This window comes from Canis lupus, chromosome 6 (genome assembly GCF_048164855.1).
Source record: "Canis lupus baileyi chromosome 6, mCanLup2.hap1, whole genome shotgun sequence".
Lineage (NCBI taxonomy): Eukaryota > Metazoa > Chordata > Mammalia > Carnivora > Canidae > Canis > Canis lupus.
In genome coordinates, this window is record NC_132843.1 from 980,796 (window position 1) to 1,000,278 (window position 19,483).

A 19,483-nucleotide genomic window follows, 5' to 3' on the forward strand; every position below is an offset into this window, starting at 1 on the left:
TAAAGGGTATTTTTTTTCTCCCATCGCCCTGTTTCCATTAAGGTTAAAGTGATGATGAACACTGGTGCCTGCTCTTGTTAATCTTTGAAGATTGATTGTTTCCACCCGCTGAGAGGGGGCCAGAGCATCACCACAAGCCCAACAGGCAAGCGTCCTCATTCCACAGCCAGCCCCACATTCTTGGAAGACCTATGTTCCACACATTCCTTCCCTAAAATTTGCAGACACATCCCTTCCCTTCTCATTTTCCAACCAAATGAACTTTGGAGGGTCTGGGGCCATTTCTCATTAGTCGTCAGCTCCCATATCTTGAATTAACTTTCACACATAATAGGCGGGTCCTCCCAGCAGGACTGCAAGCTCTTAGTGGGCTCAGCGAACCTTGCGTAGGCCTATCACAGGCACCCAGTACATGTGTGTTGATTTGACGGGGTCCCTCCTGGGCTCTAGGGACTGTTTGAGGCTGGGGCAGCACCGTGGAAGGCAGGATGGGCTGGGCCGTACCTTCATCAAGTCTACATTCTAGTGGGAGAGCATACAGTATCACAAAAACATAAATAATAATCTCATTGATGGGTAAGAACACTCCAAAGAAAACAAAATGGAAGAACAGAATTATAGGTAATGGGTGTGGGCACCTGGGTGGCTCAGTGGTTGAGTATCCGCCTTGGGCTCAGGTTGTGATCCTGGCGTCCTGGGATCGAATCCCACATCGGGCTCCCCGCGGGGAGCCTGCTTCTCCCTCTGCCTGTGTCTCTGCCTCTCTCTCTGTGTCTCATGAATAAATAAATAAAATCTCCAAAAAAAGCAATGGGTGTCAGAGGGTCTCCTTTATTTGGGAACACAGAAAGGGCCTTTTGAATCTGCAGGGTGCTGGCCCTCCATAAGGTGGAAGGGACAAACAGACCTCATTCGGTCTCCTAGGCTAGTGCTCCTCCAAGGGCAACATGCACACCACCCGGGGATTTCAATTTGGTGGGTCTGCAGGGGAGCCTGGGATACTTTATTTCCATTTCCCAGGTGGGGTCCAAGCTGCTGGTCTGAGGACCAACCTGTGAGTAGCACAGACTTAGGTCATTGTAAGGAGTATAGAATTCAATCTAATTACGGTGGGGTCCACTGAGAGTTTGAAGCTGGAGAGTGACAGATATCCTCCTTATGTTTTAAAGGGAGGATTCTGGGAGTGAGAATGTGTGGAAGGCTCTGGCACAGAGGCAGAGAGGGAGGAGTTCTGGTGCCCCCAGAGGGTGCTGGACCACCGGGCGTGGCAGCGGAGGTGTGGACAAATGGTCAGGTGCAGGACGCATGTTGGAACGAGGGCTGGCAGGACAGGCTATGGGACTGGCCACTGGGGAAGGAAGGAGATCTAACCTGCCACCCAGCAGATGGGTCTGCAGAACCCCAGAGGGCAGGACTGTGCTGACCTTCATCCTCCCATCAAGCCATCAGGGATTTACTTGTGGACTGAACTGCGTGGCTTCTTTGGCACCACACACCCATAATCCGAGCCCCAGGCCCTCCCTCGTGTGCCTACAGAGGGTGTTGGGAAGGCATATGGTAAGTTTCCACCCTCAGGTCCTGGAACGAGCGTCAGCTCAGAAAGCATGGTGCGTGGCTGCAGGATGGACTTTGGGAGGCTCCAGGAGGGTCAGCAGGCATGGGCGGGGCGGGGTGTCGCTGCCACGGCCTTCAGGCTGGCACAGCCCTCCCAGAGCTATCCCAGGCTCTTCCCAGTGAGGCGGCCGTGTCCCAGGCCTGCTCCATCCTTCCTGCTGCGCTGGGCCTGGGAAGGCCTGTCTTCCCTATCTTCCCTATCTTCCACTCCAGTTGAAAGAGAGCTGTCTCTCAGACAGATCCAAACATCGGCCAGGCCGCAATCCAGGAATAATGGGTGGGAGGGAAAGAGAAGGTGGACCACCTGTGTGGGGACAGAATCATTACACGAGCAACGCTCAGGCTCCCACGTGCTTGTGTCTTCGCAGTCAGTTGTACCCTGCCACCGTCACCAGAACCTTCCCCTTCTCAGCAAATGCCGGCTGCTGGCACTGTGTCTCATCAACCTTCTACAATCTTCTGTACCTGCTCCATCCCTCCTTTTTTCCTTTTCAATGCTGGCTTAACCCTCACAAATAAATAAATAAATAGTATCCCAATATCAAAGGGCAAATTTTAAAATGAACACACAGGAACTCCCGCCCCATACGTTGACACGCGCTACACCAGCATCCGCGTCCCGTGAGTCGGCATTGCACGTGTTTCCACTTATAGAGACGCTGTTGTGGGCTTCGCTGTGTGCGGAGCGGATGGGCAGCAATTCGCGTGGAAGCGGTGTGCTGAATGGAAGAGCGGTCCCGAGGGCTGGGGATGCAGGGCGTGCAGGGGCTGCTGTGGTGTCTGTGAAACCAGGGCTCGAGGAAGCGCCCAGGCCAGGGCCGGGGTGGGCTGTGAGGGGCGCACAGTGGCTTTGCTGTCCTGAGGGCTCCGGGGGGCCCTGGGGGGCCGCCCTCTCACCGCGTCCACCGGTGCCTGGGCCCTGTGGGCTCCCACGGCGCCCACTGGCTCCGGGCCCCGGAGGGCCTCTGCGCGTGCTGGGGGTGCCCCGGGGGATCTGGTTTGGAAGTGATGCGGGCACAGCCCAGTGGGGCACAGACGGTGGGCAGCGCCAGCTTTGTTCCCTCGCTTCTTGTGACGGTGCGTCATAAACCCGCTTCCATGTTGCTGGGTGAGGTCTGCATTCATCCTTTTCGTGGCGTGCAATAGTGGAGTGGATGCCACACACGGAGACCACCATTCTCCTATTTTGGACTACCTCGAGTGTGACTCTTTTTTCCCTCTCCTGTAAGACGTGGTGGTTATTTTATCTTTATTCTAGAGGCACAGAGACTACTGGAGCACACTGTGTAGGGGGTGGGGGGACCATAGATGCTGTCCTGGCCACACGCAAGCTCCCCTGGGGGGGACCTCAAAGCAGGTGGTGCCACTGACCCCCACGGTGGCCTGCAGCGAGAGCCAATTTCCCTGAGACAACCCAGAACAGCGAGGCTGCTGAAGGCTGGGAGCACGGGTAGCAGGCTGATTTCATCTGTTACAACATGCTCTGGTGAAGCATCTGGAATGGACAGCAAAGTGCAAGGGGTGGAACCGGGGCAGGGGCGTACCCAGTGAGAGCAGAGAACCGGGGGCCAGAGGAACATGAGCAAGATTTCCCTGGGAATGGGGGGCCGGACTCCAAGGTGGGGAGTGATCACGGCCAGGGAGCCTCGTCCAGCTGTACATGCAGCCCACCCCACCCAGAAGAAAAGCTGCCACACCCCATGCCTCTGCAGCCCTGGGCCAGCTTCGCCGGAGGTGCTCAGAAATGAACGAAGGATCAAGGGAATGAACGAATGAGTAAACAGACACCACGGCGGCAGCAGTTTAGTAACTCGCAGGGCCTCATCCCCACCCCCGCCCCCAGCAGGTGGACTATTCCCTTTCAGACCCCAGCTCCCCGAAGAAGGAAGGGGTGGGCCAGGGGTCTGTCCCCGGGGGCTCTGTCCTGACAGGCTGACACCTGAAGCCGCAGCATCTCCCTCCTGGCAGCTGTGGCCGAGGTGGTAGGTCCCCAAGTGCAGAGGCCTCCAGCAAGCCCGCTGCCTATGCCTGTAGCTCAGTGTGGATGGTGGCTTGCTGCCCACCTATCATGCTCTTGGCTCCATGCTCGGGCTGCCGGGGAGGACAGAGCCGTATGGGATACACTTCCTGTCTACAGAGAAAACCGAGCCATATGCAGACCACAGAGGGCACACAGACGAGCCACCCAGATGCCCCTCCGAGAATCACTGGTGGTGCTGGGAACGGTCAGCGGCCAGTCCTCAGCGCAGAACAACCCTTGCGGGATTGCCTTGCGGGTGCCTGCAGAGCCACCGGACCCAACGTCATGTCCGTCCAGGGATGCCCACGTTCAATGACTCTGTAAGGGGCTCGATAAAGATAAGGCGTTGTGCCCCCACCTGGAACAGACCTGAGGAGGTCAGCTCGCCTCCAAAGGTCCTGGGAGTCGGCTGAAGCTGCTGGGGCTGCACCATCCACTTCTCCTCCGGCCCCCCCCCCCCCCCCGTGGGAGTCCATTCCCCCGAGCACTCCCAACTAACAGCCTCACGCTGAACGCTGCCTTGTGGCCAGCTGCCCAGAGCCCCAAGTCTTGGAGACACAGGGACTGCAACACCGGGTATAATTCAGACAGTAACGCTCAGCATTAGTTCTGTAGTTCAAGCTCTAAGAACAATAGACGTACGAGTAAATGCTGCAAGACGCATCCTGAAAATGTAGTTCTCCTTAGCGATCATTACGTTTCTATTAATTAACCTGTAAAGCACAAATACACATACATGAGGGTCTTGTTTATTAACATGAACCCAGTTGTTTCTCTCGTATTTTATGTATGATGCTCAGCTCTGGGGTCCCTGATGGACAGAAGGTGGTGTAGCCTGGGGACAGTGAGATAGTTTCTTTCCTGCAGGGCTCAGCCAGCCAGGAAAAATGCCAATTAAGGCAAAGCTGTCTGCGAGGAATCATTTCAGTTGTCACGTTAACCCCACGACCTGGGGATCACAGGCTAGGTACTCGGTCCCCAACTCTCCAGGCAAACTGGGCCCCTTTAATTGGCATCTGTTCCTGTGGGGCGTGGTGACCCCTACCTAGTCATGTTGAACTCTGCAGGGTTGATGAAAGAGCCAGGCAAAGTCTACAGTCTGTGTGTCCATCTCAGAGCCCTGGGCAAGCCTGGGATGGGAGGAGGCAGGATGGGCACCACCACGGACGGCGTTAGGAGAGATGGGGAAGCATGGCACGTCACCAGCAGTCAACAGCATACACTAGAACAGAAACTGCGCCATGGTCCCAGAGGCAAACAAAATGCAACCAACTACCTTGCCAAGCCTTGGTGTTTTGTTGCTGTTTACCTTTTTCAGATGCTCCCACTACTAAATGATGCCTTTGTTATTATTGATTATATTCACCATTGTTACAGAGAGCTGGCTGGGTGCAGGGGATGGGAGAGAGTCTCCATGCCCATCCCTGCAGGCCTGGCCAACACAACCAGCTGCCAGAAGTCCTACCTACTTTGGGGGCACAGTGTCGCAGGGGGTCTGAGAGTGGCAGCTGGCTGGTCCCAGGACCTGGGGGGTGAGGCCAGGCGCTTGCCCTCACTGGCTGAGGCACTGGGAATAATCATGGGGTACCGGTCGGCGTCTCTCAAGTCATCTAAGTTGACCCCACAGGGGCTCTGATTCCTCAAAGAGCAGAGGGAGTGGGGGTGCCTGGATGGCTTAGTCAGTTAAGTGTCTGATTGTTGATTTTGGCTCAGGTCACAATCTGAGGGCTGTGGGATCGAGCCCCAAGTTGGGCTGCACGCTCAGTGCAGAGTTTGAGATTCTCCTCCCCTGCCCTTCCCTTGCTCATGCGTGCTCACTCCCTCAAATAAATAAATCTCTAAAAAAAAAAAAAAAAAAAGGAGCAGAGGTGAACGAGAAAACACAAAGGCCAAGATACCTCTTTACAAAATGGAAAGGAAGGGCTTTAGAGTTGGTTGGGAAGAAAGCCCCCTGCTATCACGCTCTCTCCCGTCTGCTGTAGGAAGCACCAGTCCGGGGACAATCAAGGGAAGCCTCGGCCACATCCAGGCAGGGGCAGCAGGTGCTGATCTAGGTGCTCAGTCTCCCACAGTGGTAGAAGCAGAAACGCCAGGTCCCCAGCAGAACACAGGAGCCACTGGGAAAACAAGAGGCTCCTGGTGGGGCTGGGGGCATCAGGCCCAGAGATTTGCTGTATGGAAGTTCTGAGTTTAAAATTATTTTCAGGGGCCCCCGGGTGGCTCAGTGGTTGAGCACCTGCCTTCGGCTCAGGGCGTGACCCTGGGGTCCTGGGATTGAGTCCCACATTGGGCTCCCCGCAGGGAGCCTGCTTCTCCCTCTGCCTGTGTCTCTGCTTCTCTCTCTGTGTCTCTCATGAATAAATAAATACAATCTTTACAATAAAATAAAATGAAACTATTTTCAAACTGTGCCTACTCTGTGCTACATGTGATGCATGATTTATCTTTCAAATTCTTTCATCAGCTCAGAAGGCAGCTGTAATGTTTTCATTGTGCAGGGAGTGAATCGGAGGCTCTGAAGTTCCAAGAAGTCCACAGTGACTGGGCTGAAGATGGAGGAGCCAGGAGCTGAGCCTGGAACTCAGGCTGAAGGATTCTCACCCTGTAAGTGCTTCCTGTGGTTGAAGCCATAGAAGGGATCTTACTCCTGAATGGGATTCTGAACTCAGGGGTATCCCAAGAACAAGGTTCCCAGCCCTGAAAGGTGTGTGCCCTCTTGGCTGCCTCCCAGATATCCGTTCTTGCCCCTCCCACACTCCCGCCCCGAGCCCCTGGCTCCAGCCAACATGCTGGGGCATCCCCTCAATCCTAGGGAGTACAGACAACCCTCTGTGCTGGGACACCAGTACACAAAGCACCTTGTTTCAGGACTTCTCCATCCCGGGACTCAGGTCATGGCAGGTGGGGGAGGCCCAGTGGAGGGTGCTGGCTGTGCCAGTGCAGTGGCGGCAAGAGGTGGCCAAGCGCCACGGCCAGAGTGTGGTCTTTGGGAGGTAGATGTGCATTCTGGGTCTACCATCTGTGGGGAAGAATTTTTGGAGCGAGAGGCATTCTAAGAATGTGTGACACGGAGAACCTTTACTCTGGTGTGCCGTGGGCAAGTGATCCAGGCAGGGCCCTGCCAAGAACAGGGCAGCCAGGGCGAATGGGCCCGGGGCCACTGCAACAGCACCCGAGCGTTACGACCCACACCCAGGTGCTTTGGGAAGCTTTGCAAGCTTGGCCAGAGCCATTCTCTGGTGATGCATCATCTTTAGAACATTTTATCTCTTCAGGGGGTACCGTTGTGAAAGTTCACACATGTTTTCTATTTCCTTTATTATCTGTCCAGCTGATGGTCCCCTCCTTTATTACCTGCTCTGATTTGATACCTGGTAATAATAATTACTATGCAAAACCCACGATATAATGATCCTTTACTTCCACTGGTAAATCGACTGAGTCTGAGAGCAGACCAGGATCCTGTCGTAGGTCTGAGGAGTTTCTTACTACATATACCAGAAGAACCGTATCCCTACTGTGTCCGGTGACACCTGGGACTCAAAGACAGTCCCGGTGTGCTGTCCCCCTTGGCCCCCATCAGAGCAGGGCTCAGAGCCCGGTCTGCCCAGCGTGACCACCAGAGGCTTTAATCCAGTCACCTGAAACCGACAACGGACTCACATCTCCAGTTTCTCAGGGGGTGCTGCTCAGTTTATTTCCAAAATTTCCAACAGTTCCAACCTCCGGGGGAGATCCTGGCCAAATGATGGACCCCACCTAGCTTTGTGTCACCTGCATGGGCCACTGTGGTGCATTACCGTTCGTCCTGCCCAAACGATGAATGCCAGCACCTAGAGGCTGGGCACCGAGGGGCTCCTGTTTGGTCCTCACGGCAACCCCAGGAGGTCTTGTTCCCTTGTTACCAATGGGGAAACCGCAACACAGACGGGTTAAGTAACTAAGCCAAGGGCACCACACCTGTAAATGACAGAGCTGCGGCTCGCACCTGGCCCTGGCTCCAGAGCCTCTGTGCTCCAAGGCTGTGCCATGCCGGTTCCCCCGCAGTCCCGGCTCGGAGCACCTCAGGGGAGCCTCTCCTGAGCCCTCCGCCCCTCACTCCCTGCTCTAACTCTCAACGACACCATCTTTCTGGACCACTCAGCTGAGTGTAACACTCGATGCTCTTAACTGGGTACATGGATGACAGCGTTTGGGGAGTGAGGGCCAGGGAGCTGCAGCCCTGTCCTCTCTGAGGTCTGCACAGGCCTGGCCACTTCTGTCCTTGCTGGTTAGGTATCCCCGGCAGTGGCCCCACTGACCGCAGGGCAGTTTCTCCTCCCAGAGCCCCACCCGTCCTCTCCTGGCTCCCTCCACAGGAGGCTCACTTGGCCCAGGTCTTTCATCCCAGCCTGGACTCAGGCTCTCGGTTGGCGGATGCTCAGCTTCTCTCCTCTGCCTGGGTCTGCGAAGAGTTCACCACCATGTTACGGGAAAGGCTTCCAAGAGCCGGAGGTCAGGTTCACTCAGAGGGTGCTCCGTGGGCGTGGGGGTGGAGGGAGGGCAGGGCTGGTGTAGGGATGCACCTCCCTTCTGCAGGGAGCCCCGACCGGAGGGGCAGTGAGGAGGGAGCCTCTGCGTTGAGAGCCCCATAGCTGGCTGTGCAGAGTGCCAGCTAAGGGGCACGCTGGCCCACGGCAGCGTCCTCTGCAGGGCCACTTAGCTCCACGTTTGCACTCACTTGTTTGTTCTGCAGACTTCCTGGGCTGGGGGGTTAGGGGCCACCCAGTGTTACCCTGAAGCAGCCCCCTGGCCTGTAGACAGGGAAACCATTCTCACCTGTCTGGTTCTCCCTGCAGGGTGCCCTCATTCTGGTCACCCACCCTTCTCTTGACTCAGGACCCACCACGGTGGGCCACAGCCATGTCCCAGCTACATAAGCAGGGGTCGAAGCCTCTCGATTGAAGTAGTTCCAGGATGAGTGTTCCCATTCCCACATGAAGTGCCCCGGGCTCTGCCCAGAGTTATTTATTTTGCCTTATCCTCCTACCTGATGACCCACCATCAGACACTGGCCTGGCAGGCCTCCTCTCTCGAAGACAGATGCCCCGCAGAGGCGGGTAGACGTGGTGGCCAGTGTTCTCCACCCCTTAGTGTGAAATTAGCACAAAGAACTGGCTCTCTCTGAATAACTGAGTCAGAGCATAAGAAGGAGAGGATCGAGGGAGGGTTTTGCAGTTGTGGGGTGGGGGTCGTGGGGGTGACTTGGGAACAGAATAATTCTCAGGTGGGCCGGCCCCAGGGGGTGGAGCAATTTGTGAAAGAAGTGCATTGGAGGTCCCAGGAAAACAGTTGACGGTAAAAGGCCCGTTTCACTGCCCTGCACAAAAAGTGCCAAAATGGAGTGATGAGAAAACCAGGGTTGGAGACACTCGGGGTGGCTTCATGACTTCCCCATGTCCCCGTCACCAGGTCGGAAGCTCAAAGGTTAGGTAGTCCATACACTTGGCGTGGAGCGCTCACTGAGGACACGCACACGCGCACACCCATGCACACACACAGCCCGAAGGAAAACACAGCAATGCCGGGAAATCCACCCCAAACACATGTCCCCAGCCAGGGAGACCGCCCTATCAGTGGGGGTGGCAACTCAAGCCCGCGCTTCCTCTTAGTGCAACTTCTACCCTTCTAGAATTTCTCCTTCCCTGCAGGCCCAGGCCACAGAGACATTAATCCCTATTCAAATGAGCCTTCAAGATTCTTCCTTCATTAGAAAAAAAACACACACAACTCTCCAAACACCCCAAAGCAGGGCTCTAATGTCCTGGCCTAAGAAGTGTGCGCATTCACCAGGAAGGGAGTGAAAGGGCTCTGGGCCTCACCTGGCCCCTCCATGGAAGGCAGAAACGCGACCTTTCCTTTCTTCCCCCCTCCTCCAGCTCCCCCTCCCTGCCACAGCTTTCATAAACAGTGATTATTTCAGTCTTGGAGCACAGCTGCCCATGAATTGTCCAGTCAGGGTTATGGGGTGGGAGCCAAGGGCTGGAGCGTGGAGCTCAGATCTCCGAGGAAAGCAACCCTCCCTACCCCTCCCCTCCTCCGCCTGCCAGCTCCCAGCAGGTGGGAGTTGAGGAGGGCAAGGCTCTGGCTGAGACCAGGGATGACAAAAGCATTTTCCCAGCAGCCTGGATAAGGGCAGAGCCCTAGTGGGGGAGGGTGGGGAGGCAGAGCTCACAGACTGGGTTGGAGGTGGGGTCACCCTCCCTATGTGCCAAGAATTTGGGCCCCTCCAGAGGCCTGCGTCCAGATCAGGAGCCCTGAAATTGCAGCTCTGCAGCTTAGCCTCAGGCTGCCCCTCTGGGTTACAAGGTGCTGGCACAGTGAGGACAAGAGCGGAGTAGTGGTCCACTTGTCATTGGTAGGAGGTATTTGGGAAATGCTGGTTAAATGAATGAAGGAGTGAGTGAAGGGCACTCTTAGACACAGTAGTAGAAGCAGGAGAGGAAAGCTCCAGGTGCTTCAAGGGAAGCAGTTGGGGATACCACCGAGGGGGTGGGAGAAGAAAGGGGTGCAGGTGTGAACGTGGCCAGCCAGGGCAGTGGGGGCCCTGCCCTCAAGGAGCATGGCTCCATTATCAAGCAACTTCGGGCTATCGGCCACTCCTGTTATGCCCTCCTCTGAGAAGTTGGGACAGCCGTCCTCTGAGAAGGTGATGTTCAGAATTGTCAGAGCTCAACTTCAGGAACCATCTCCTCAAGGGACTTCTCAATTTTTTTTTGAAGCCCTCTTGTACAAATAACATTTTGTGCAAAAACAGACCCACTCAGGACTGTGTTGGATCAGTTCAGCAAATCCCTTTGAAGAACACCAATCTAGGGACACCTGGGTGGCAGAGTCAGTTGGGTGTCTGGCTCGTGGTCCCAATAACGGGTTTGTGATCTCAGGGTCATGGGATCAAGCCCCACATTGGGTGCCAGGCTCAGCAAGGGAGTCTGCTTGAGATCATCCCTTGCCTTCTGCTCCTCCTCCATTTTCTTTTTCTCTCTCTCTCAAATAAATGAATAGATCTAAAAAAACAAAACCAAAAACAAAAAACAAAACAAAACAACAAAAAAACACCAACTTATCCCAATTTCTCATGTTGAAAAAGTAAATCAAGGCTCAGAGAGGTCAACCTGTATTCTTAGTCTCCATCACAACCACCATTCAGGCAATTGGTTGTCTCTTCAGTTTTCCCCAAGTGGGACCCAGGACACCTATAATCTTTAAAAGGTTTCAGAGGTGATCCCTTCTACTCAGGTTGTAGGAACTGCTGCATTAAGCATTGGTTTGAAGGAGGTGAAGAGTAAATGAGTAGCACAGCCTGATCCAAGCAGCTCTTGGGGGCATATTGGCCAAAGTTGATGACAGTGACTTCCCAGAAGCTATTGGAATGAACTTCTGGCACTGAGGCTTGCACGTATTGAACATGGTACCCCAGAAGGACACCATGACGAGGACTTCAGAATGTTCTGTGAAGGGGTAATCGTTGGCAGTCTTTCAAGCTAGGTGGGTTTCCCCGTCCCTCTCAGCTCAAATTTACCTTTATTAGGAGCGTTACCCCCATCAGTCCCACAGGTGTAAAAACGGGCTAAAATGATTTCATCATGGAGCTGAAATGGAACACCCAGTCACACCAAACAATTGGGGATGAATCAGTAGGGTTTTGCCAGCAACTCAAGGCCCCAGTAAGAAAGGAAGGAGGTAGCCTTGCATCACCCAGCTGCCACCTGGTTAAGAGGTCAGGCCTCTCCAACAGCTTTCTTTGTGCTCCTGGAGAGGTCATTCAACAGAATAAAAAGGTCAGGATCTCCATTAAGTCTCCACTCAAAGCCCCAAGCACTGAACAACTCGTCCACATTTACTTCCATTAGTCCCACTTCCTCCCTTTCCATCAGCCGCTGGAGCTGGAGAGAGGAGGGCTGAGGGAGCAGACCCCACTGCCCACTCTCCGGAGCATTTGAGCATTCCTTAGGAAAACAGAATGAGAGCACCAACCCCTGCGTCATACCGCGGGAGCCTGTACCGTCCTACAGAAACACACGGGGAAAACCTGAAGAGAACTCTGGGATGTGCAGAGGAACCACCGGCCATGCAGGAGGACCAAGAAGTCGAAATGGATCTCACTAGAAGCATGGCGAGTGAATGTGATGGAGTGGAATCCAGGATATTTCCTGGGCATTGCTTCTTTGAGCACATGAACCCTTAGCAGGTGTGATGGCTATAATAGAAAGGCAGATATCACCAGTAAGTGCTGGCGAAGACGTGGAGAAACTGGGATCATCATATACTGCTGGTGGGAATGTAAAACGGTGCAGCCGCGGTGAACAATAGTCTGCCAGTTTCCCAGAAGGTAAAACGTGGAGCTACTGTATGACCCAGCATTTCCGCTGCTAGGTAAACACTCGAGAGAATGCTAACTGACATCCGCACAAAAACCTGGACGTGACAGTGTTCGCAGCAGCATTATTTACAAGAGCCAAACATGGAAACAACCCAGACACCTATCCACTGAGGCATGGATAAATAAAATGCGGTATACACACATAAGAAATATCATTCACAAGTAAAAAGCAATGAGGTACTAATGCATACAAGTGGAGGAGCCCTGAAAAGCCAAAGGGAAAGAAGCCAATCACGAGAGGCCACAGATTTTATGATCCCGTTGGTTTGAAACGTCCACGGTAGGCAAATCTGTTCAGAGACAGGAAGTGGATGATTGGTGACCCAGACCTGGGGAGCTGAGATGAAATGGGAGAGAGGCTGCTAAATGGGTACAGAGTTCTGTTTTGCAGGATGAAAATGTTCTAAAACTGATTGTGGGGATGGTTGCACATAGGTGAATATCCTAAAAGCCACTGCACAACTTCAAATGGGTGAATTGTATGGCATGTTAGTTATATCTCAATACAGCTATTATTTTTAAAAACCTAGAAAATTTCCTGGTATCTAGGTTCTGCTTAATAGATGTGATGCAGCCTTTGCTAGACTTCCCTAAGGCAGGCAGCAGGAAGGCAGGCGGTAACAAAAGCTGGGGTCACCGTCCTCTCTCCAGTGGCCTTTACCCATAACTTCACAAAGACCAAAGGGCCAACCTGTTAACTCCAGAAACAGCTTAACAGAATCGTCAGCCAGACTCCATAGCCAAAAAAGCAAGAGCCCTGGGAATAGGAGTGTGCCAAGTTCGGTTCTATGATATCATTTGGGAGGGTCACGTGGACTTTTGCTTCTGGTTGTATCTAATTTGAAAAAGCCGACCTAGATCGTGTACTGTATTATTAGGCAATTTTTCCAGTTTGGAGTCTCAGCGTTGCTCCACTCAATTTGAACTCACTTCTCTGCTGATGCGGAACATCCTGCCCTAGGTCGCTGCCCTAGGAGGGGCAGGCTTTGGGGATGCCAGCTTTCCTAGTCTGTCCTCCAGGAGGACGTGAGCCAGGCCACCATTGGGGAAGAGCTCTTCCCCGGCAGGGGAAGCTTCCCTCTCACTGGCTGGCCTCCTGCATGCTGGAGGGGGCGCAGGGGTGACTTCAAGAGGGAAGGGGGCAGAGTGGACTGGTCTTCTTCCAGGCAAGGCCCCGATGGAGGAGGGTTCTCCCAGCGGAACAAAAGGGAGTTCGACAAAAGACAGCCCACATTCCTCTTTTTCTAAACACAGGCTCAAGATGTGCAGAGGGAAAGTTAAATTATGTGGCAATTTTCAAAGTCATCCACTGAAGATAAACTCTCCCTTCAAAGGAATTACTCATCTCACTCCATCATACCTTGGGGTCTATCACTATTCAAATTTATTAAGCAATGACATGCAAAATGTAGTGTATAAAGGACCTGTTTCATCACCCCATTCCCCAAGCTATTTTTTTTTTTTTTTGTGCTAAGTCATGAGAAGTCCAGCAAGTTAAAAATCAAAACAAAAACTAACAGGCACGTGTGTGTGTGTGCGCGCGCACACACACACACACACACACACACATAAAGATGGGGGGAAAATCCTTCGTGGAAGTTACTATGAGGCGGGCAGCTTCAGAAAGGAAAAACACAGTCTCTGACTAATATGAAGGAGACTCCAAATTGCTCTTGGCAACAATCTCTCAGCCCCAGATTCCCCTCCCTCTATTCATCTCTGTAGTTCCCAGCCAAAGGAAAATAAACTGAACAGCTCTCTTCCTGGCCCAACCTGTAGGGCTGCACAGCTGAGCAGGGGCTGAGCAAACAAACATCCCCATGCAATTATACACCTGTGTAATTGCTGCAAACACGGGACAGCCAGTTGGGTGCTCACCGCACTTACCAGGCTGAGCATCTCAACATCAGGAGAATATGCCTTTATCCAGGCACCATGACATCAAGAAGGAATGCAATATGATCTTGTGACCCCAAACACAAGAGATTTTAAAAGTGGGGGGAAGAAGGGAGAGAAGGAAGACGGAAAAACTGTCCTACGGGAAGTGTCAGTGTCAGTTCTGAAGAAGGAAGGCCCCTGGAACATCACTTAGACAGGCTTCGCTTCAAGGCAAGATTTATCAGGAAGGTGAACTTCCTCACAAAAGTGATGGTTAATTTTAGAGGTAGTGATCTTGCACCTATTACAGCATTCAAGATGGAAGGAGAGTTAACAGGCCAAATGTCCTGGAATATTTATGACCTGCTCTGTCTCAAAGATTCATCTGCCACCATTTGATTAGGACAGATATGTCAGGTCAGCTAAAATGGAGATGGACAGGAGCATCAGGAAATGACCCTGAAGTGGGGGTACAAGCAGGTGGAAGGAACCTGGCCTTTACAGCTGGGTCCTGAAGTGCTCTGGCAGGCTACTGTGAGCTGCTCTGAGAACTACGAATGGCCAAGAGATGTGGGTTCTAGTGCTGGCTTTGCTACCAAGTCCTGCGAACATGGACAAGCCTCCCCAACGGCCAGATGAGGCCTGGGAGCTGCAGCCCCAGCCGTGTGTATGTATGCAGAGTGCCATCCCGGCCTCAGACAGCCGATGTATCAGCGGGGTGATGCTCTGGGGCCAGTTCCCAGCCCGGCTGGCCCTGCTCCAGAGAGGGGCGAGTCCTCCTGGAGGCTGCACAGGGCTCTTGTCATCTCCAGCTGGGATGTGCGCAAACTAAAAGCTCCTCTCGGAACCCACAACCACAGATAGATCACCTGGGCTGCAGGCATTCAACAAGCTTCCTGGATACTGTGTGCCCTCCACAGCGTTTTCTCCAGCCAGGGATGAATCCTTGTGACTAGAGCATAGGGACAGCTCATCCTTCCAACTGCCCACCCGCCTCTTCACCCAGGCCCCCGGCTGCTCCTTCGGGACGGTGCTTCTGGAATACCTTTCCACATATCGTCTCATGGCATCCACTCAATCGCCACTGAAGGTTGTACTATTGCTATTCCCACTGACAGAGCCCAGGGACCAAGTCGGACTTCACCTACTGGCACTTTGCACGGTGCCGGGGAAACACACATTAGACAACACAGTAGTTATTGAATAAATGATTGAATGGAAAGAAACTGAGATTCGAAACAGAAACACTTTCATACCATTTTATGTTGTGCTATAATTATGTCAGAGGGATTCCTGCATCCCTGACTAGAGCATAAGATTCTAAAGGACGTGTAGTGTAATGGGTGGCTTTGACTCCTGGCTCTGTCACTGATAAGCTGGATTTAACCCCGTTAAGCTTCAGTTTCCTCATCTGCAAAGTGGGGCTAGTGGCTTGTATCTGACAGGTGACGCGAGTTATGGGAGATAAGGTGTGCCAAGCAGTCTAGAACCTGCTGTATGAATGTCCCACCTCCTCCCTCCCCGCCCCGTACTCTCTCTGGGTTACTCTCAGCACTGACAGGGCGGGATAGGCTGAGAGCTGTGACCTCTGGGCCTTTACTCTCTGTCTCTGTCCTTCACCTTCACCGTTCGGCCCCGATACCACTTCTCATTGGAAACCCTTCTTCACGGCGCTGGCTGCCACAATGCCTGTGCTCAGATCCCAAAGTACTCTCCTGGCAGTCTGCTGAGGACAGCCTACTTGGCTACCTAGGGTCACTATTCTGTGCAAGCCTCATCTCTCTGTGTGGATTCCCCTGGGTGGCGGCTCAGGCCCGAGTCCTGTCTGCATCTCTCCCGAGGTCTCAGGGGTGCTTGGTGGGATCCAAATCTACCAGTTTCATGAAGTTCTAGAACCAGGCTGGTGTGGCATTGGTGTCCCATGGTCCTGGGCAAGGAGCACTGGAGTCAGTAGCCCCTGGACCTCAGTCCCTCCCCACCCATAAAATGGGGATGATGAAGACAGCTGCCCCACGTGTGGTACTTTGGGAGAGTTTAGGAAAAGAGTACCAGACACCAGCCCTGAGAGACGGAGCACTGGCTGACCCTGGCTGTTCTGGGGAGGGTGGCTTTCTTCGGCTGTTCAGCCCAGGTTGGGCCTTACGGGCAGAGGGCCACAGCCAGGTTCCTTTCCTCTTCTGGAGATCTATCCAGAGGAGGTTCCTGATCCTTCTAATCCTCCAGGACACCCCCGGGTGAAAGGCTGGAGCTTAAACTCGAATGTGACCCAGTTCTCCTCCCCTCCCCTGCCACAAAACTTTCTATTGAATCTGAATCTGGAGAAAACTGCCTGACTCTTTCAATCACTTTCTTTATATTTTCAAAATTCTGCATTTAGAGGGATTAGAAGGGATGTGCCGACAGTCTGCCAACGAGTCCCGGGGACAGGGCTGCCCCCGAGCAGCCCAGCACCGGGGGTTCAAAGAAAGGGCACAGCGGCCCCCTGCCCCCTGCCCCCCTGCCCCCGCTGCCCCCCGCCCCCCTGCCCCGCTGCCCCCCGGCCAGGACGGCAGAAGCCGGGAACTCGCGCGGAACCGCCAGCCCCGCGCCCTGGGCGAACCGCTCGCGGCGGGGTGGGGACGCCGAGCCCCGGGGCTGGGAGAGCGGCGGGACTCCGGGCAGGTGGGCAGGTCGGGGCGCCGGGAGGGTCCCTGCACCCACTTGGAGCCCCGGGGCCGCGGCGACTCCCTGCAGCTCCCGAGCCGCCTCTGCCGGTCCCGCCTTAACTTCCAGCCCTTGCCGGGACCTCGACTTCGGCCCGCGCCGCCCTGGCTCCTGCCCCCCCCAAGGCTTGCCCCAGACACGGGGGGGCCCGGGCGTCCAGGGCGAGGACACTGCAACGCCGGTTCCCTCCGCGCCTCCGTCCCGGGGCGGCCCTCGCGCCTGGGGGGTCGGGGGTCGGGGGGTCTCGGCCCCGAAGGCTGCCCGCAGGGATGCAGCCCCCGGAGCAAGCCCGGAGACCTGCGCCGCAGACGGAGGGACGCGGCCGCGCGCCCCGTTGGCCTGGGGAGGGGCCCAGCGCGGGTCCCGGGCACCTCGGTCCGGCCCGGCGCGGCTTTAAGCTGCCGCGGTCGCCGCCGCTCCATCCCGCGGGTCGGGGCGCGCGCCTGGGGCCCGGGGGGGGGGGGGTCCCCGCAGCGCCCCGACGGGGCCCCTCCCCACCCCCCCGCCGCACACCCCCACACCTGGCCGCGCTCCCCCCCACCCGGCCGCGCTCCCCCCCACCCTGCCGCGCACCCACCTGGCCGCGCACCCACCTGGCCCCCGGGGGCGCCGCGCTGGAGCCCCGGCCGTGTGCCCCGCGTCCCGAGCGCCGCCTGCGTCCCGGGCTGCGGATGGGGCCGCGCTGCTCAGGGGAGCCTGCGGCAGCCGCAGCCGGCGGGAGGTTTTCATCGATTCCCGGCTGGCCGGAGAGCGCACCCCCTCCTCGCGCGCCCAGGCCTGGCGCCAGCCCCTGCCGTCCACCTGCACCGCGCGCACGGGCCAACCTCTCCAGGGGCGCCCCACGCCTCAGCCTCACTTGGTAACAGCAGACGAAGCTCCTGCGCAAAGGTAAAGCCGAAAGCAAAGAGCAAAGCCCGGGGGTGGCGGAGGCCCCGCACCCCTCCCCCGACTCCTGGGGCTCGCCGTTTATTTATCTTTCCCTCTAATATTTCACAAAATGCCTCACCACTTATCTCGAATCAGGGCGGCTTTTTATTATTATTATTATTGTTTTACTCAAGTCTGCGTGTCTTTTATTTTTAGAGGCAATTCTACTTCCATTTGCTTGAAACCCGAGTCCAATGAAATTACTAGAATTATGTTTTCTTCTCAAAGGGTCTTGTTCACCAAATCAAACTCCACACTGCAAGCATTCTGGTGGCAAATAAAAAAAAAAAAAAAAAGAGGAGAGTGCGGGAAGTAAGCACAGAACAGCAGCTCCCTCCACCAGGGTGTCCTCCTGGGGTTTGGCCCAGGGGAGTCAGGAGGCCTCTTGAGATGGGGGGGCCTATCGACAGGATGCCCCCACAAACGGGCTCTCCACTGCCTAGTCTCCGTGCTAAGACTGACTCAGAAATGCCAACCAGAGATCCAACAGTCCACATTCAGGGTGGGCCAGCCACCAATCACAGACGTGGGGCTACAGCACCCTCTCTCAAGCTGACCCTTATAGCCACACACTATATACCCTTTTGAAAACTACGGGCTGGGGAAGCTCTTACACCTGCCACCCCCTTCCCCAGGAACTGTCCTCTGCCTGGGGGGAAGCATCAGGAACCCCTTGTAGGCTGGGGGAGGGGCCAAGGGGAGCTCTTCTTCCCCCATGATCAGCTGCCCTCAGTGCCCTGGAGAATCAGCACAAAGCTAGGAAGACTAATCAGAGTTCTGGCCCTCTGCAGCCTCTACCACTCTTCCAAGGGCAGGCCACTGGCCTCCAAGCACCACAAAGCCAAATGTAAATCCCAAAGGTCCATCGGCCCATGAAGGTCAAGAACCCCAGGAAGATGGTTCAGACTAAAGTATCTCCTCCAACAGGTGCCCCCTGCCTAAAATTCCAGTGTTAGTGATTCATTCCTTCGTGGGGCACGCCCTGCAGAAAGCCTGTTGCCAGGCAGGCAAAATTGCTTCAGGAAGGCCAGAAGGGTCTCTCTGTTTCTAAAACTGTAAATACCCACAGGCGGGCAAGGGCAGGAATGAGTTTGTCAGGCCCTCCTTGCTATGACGGGAGGGTCAAGGATGGCAGGGTGGGGGAACAGAGCCTGGGAGGCTTGGGGTAGGGTGGGGAGGGGGTGCTCAATCAGGGAGGCAGTCACTGAAGTTCAGGAGGGGAAGTACTTACTCAGGGCAGGTGGACAGTTTCCAAGATTGGATGACTCTATAGCTTTTTATCAAAAACCATGTATTCCCGGAACACCCAAGCCAAAGAAAGAAAAGTCAAATCCCTTTGTCCACAAAGTCACTAATTAAATATCCAATCATGTGTAACTCCATGCTCCACTCCCAGACCCGGTAGGTAAAAGTGCCAACGCATGACCCGGATGGAATCAGTGTCAATCCAAAAGCGTTTGCTGTGCGCCCATAAGGGGTTTACCTCAATGGCCCCGGGGTGGAGGTGGGGTGGGATGGGTGCAGTGGGGTGCCACCCCCAGAGCCCCATGTCTGGTGGGGAGATAAAGCACAGGGGGGTGGTTCAGGTGAGGCAGAGTAGGTGCAGCGCTGTGCAGCGTCCTTAAGGAACAGGGTGATAATTCTACAGAGCAGACAAGGGGCCGAGAGCAATGAGGAAGCAGGGGCTCAGCGGGGAAAGGGCTCCAGGAGGAGGGCCAGGCAGGTCTGGAAGTTTGTGTCCCTGTGAGCAGGAAGGCAAGTCAGGTGCAACAGTGAAGGCCTGGGGAGGGGGGGTGGCTTGCCTGGTTTAGAAGGTTCTCCCAGTGAACACAGCATCAGGGTGAGGTCTGTGTGGGGGAAACCAGTTTATGGATGGAGCTTCAGGCTGAAAGAGAGTGCAGGGCAGGGCCTGCTTGGGA

The 19,483-nt window shown here is 55.0% G+C and overlaps 1 protein-coding gene across 12 annotated transcripts in view; it reads right to left on the bottom strand.

Annotated features, from left to right (window-relative positions):
- Positions 1-19,483, bottom strand: part of LOC140634874 (zinc finger and BTB domain-containing protein 7C) — a 335,185-nt gene that overhangs the window by 84,790 nt on the left and 230,912 nt on the right. Inside the window, exon 1 of one of the 12 annotated variants that reach the window (XM_072828535.1) lies at positions 18,796-18,852. The exons of 10 other annotated variants lie outside the window; for them this stretch is intronic. The gene's annotated coding sequence lies outside the window, so the exon portion shown is untranslated. Of the gene's footprint in view, positions 1-17,230; positions 17,386-18,795; positions 18,853-19,483 lie in introns of those variants that run through there. One more of the 12 variants, XM_072828530.1, reaches the window with a different exon arrangement.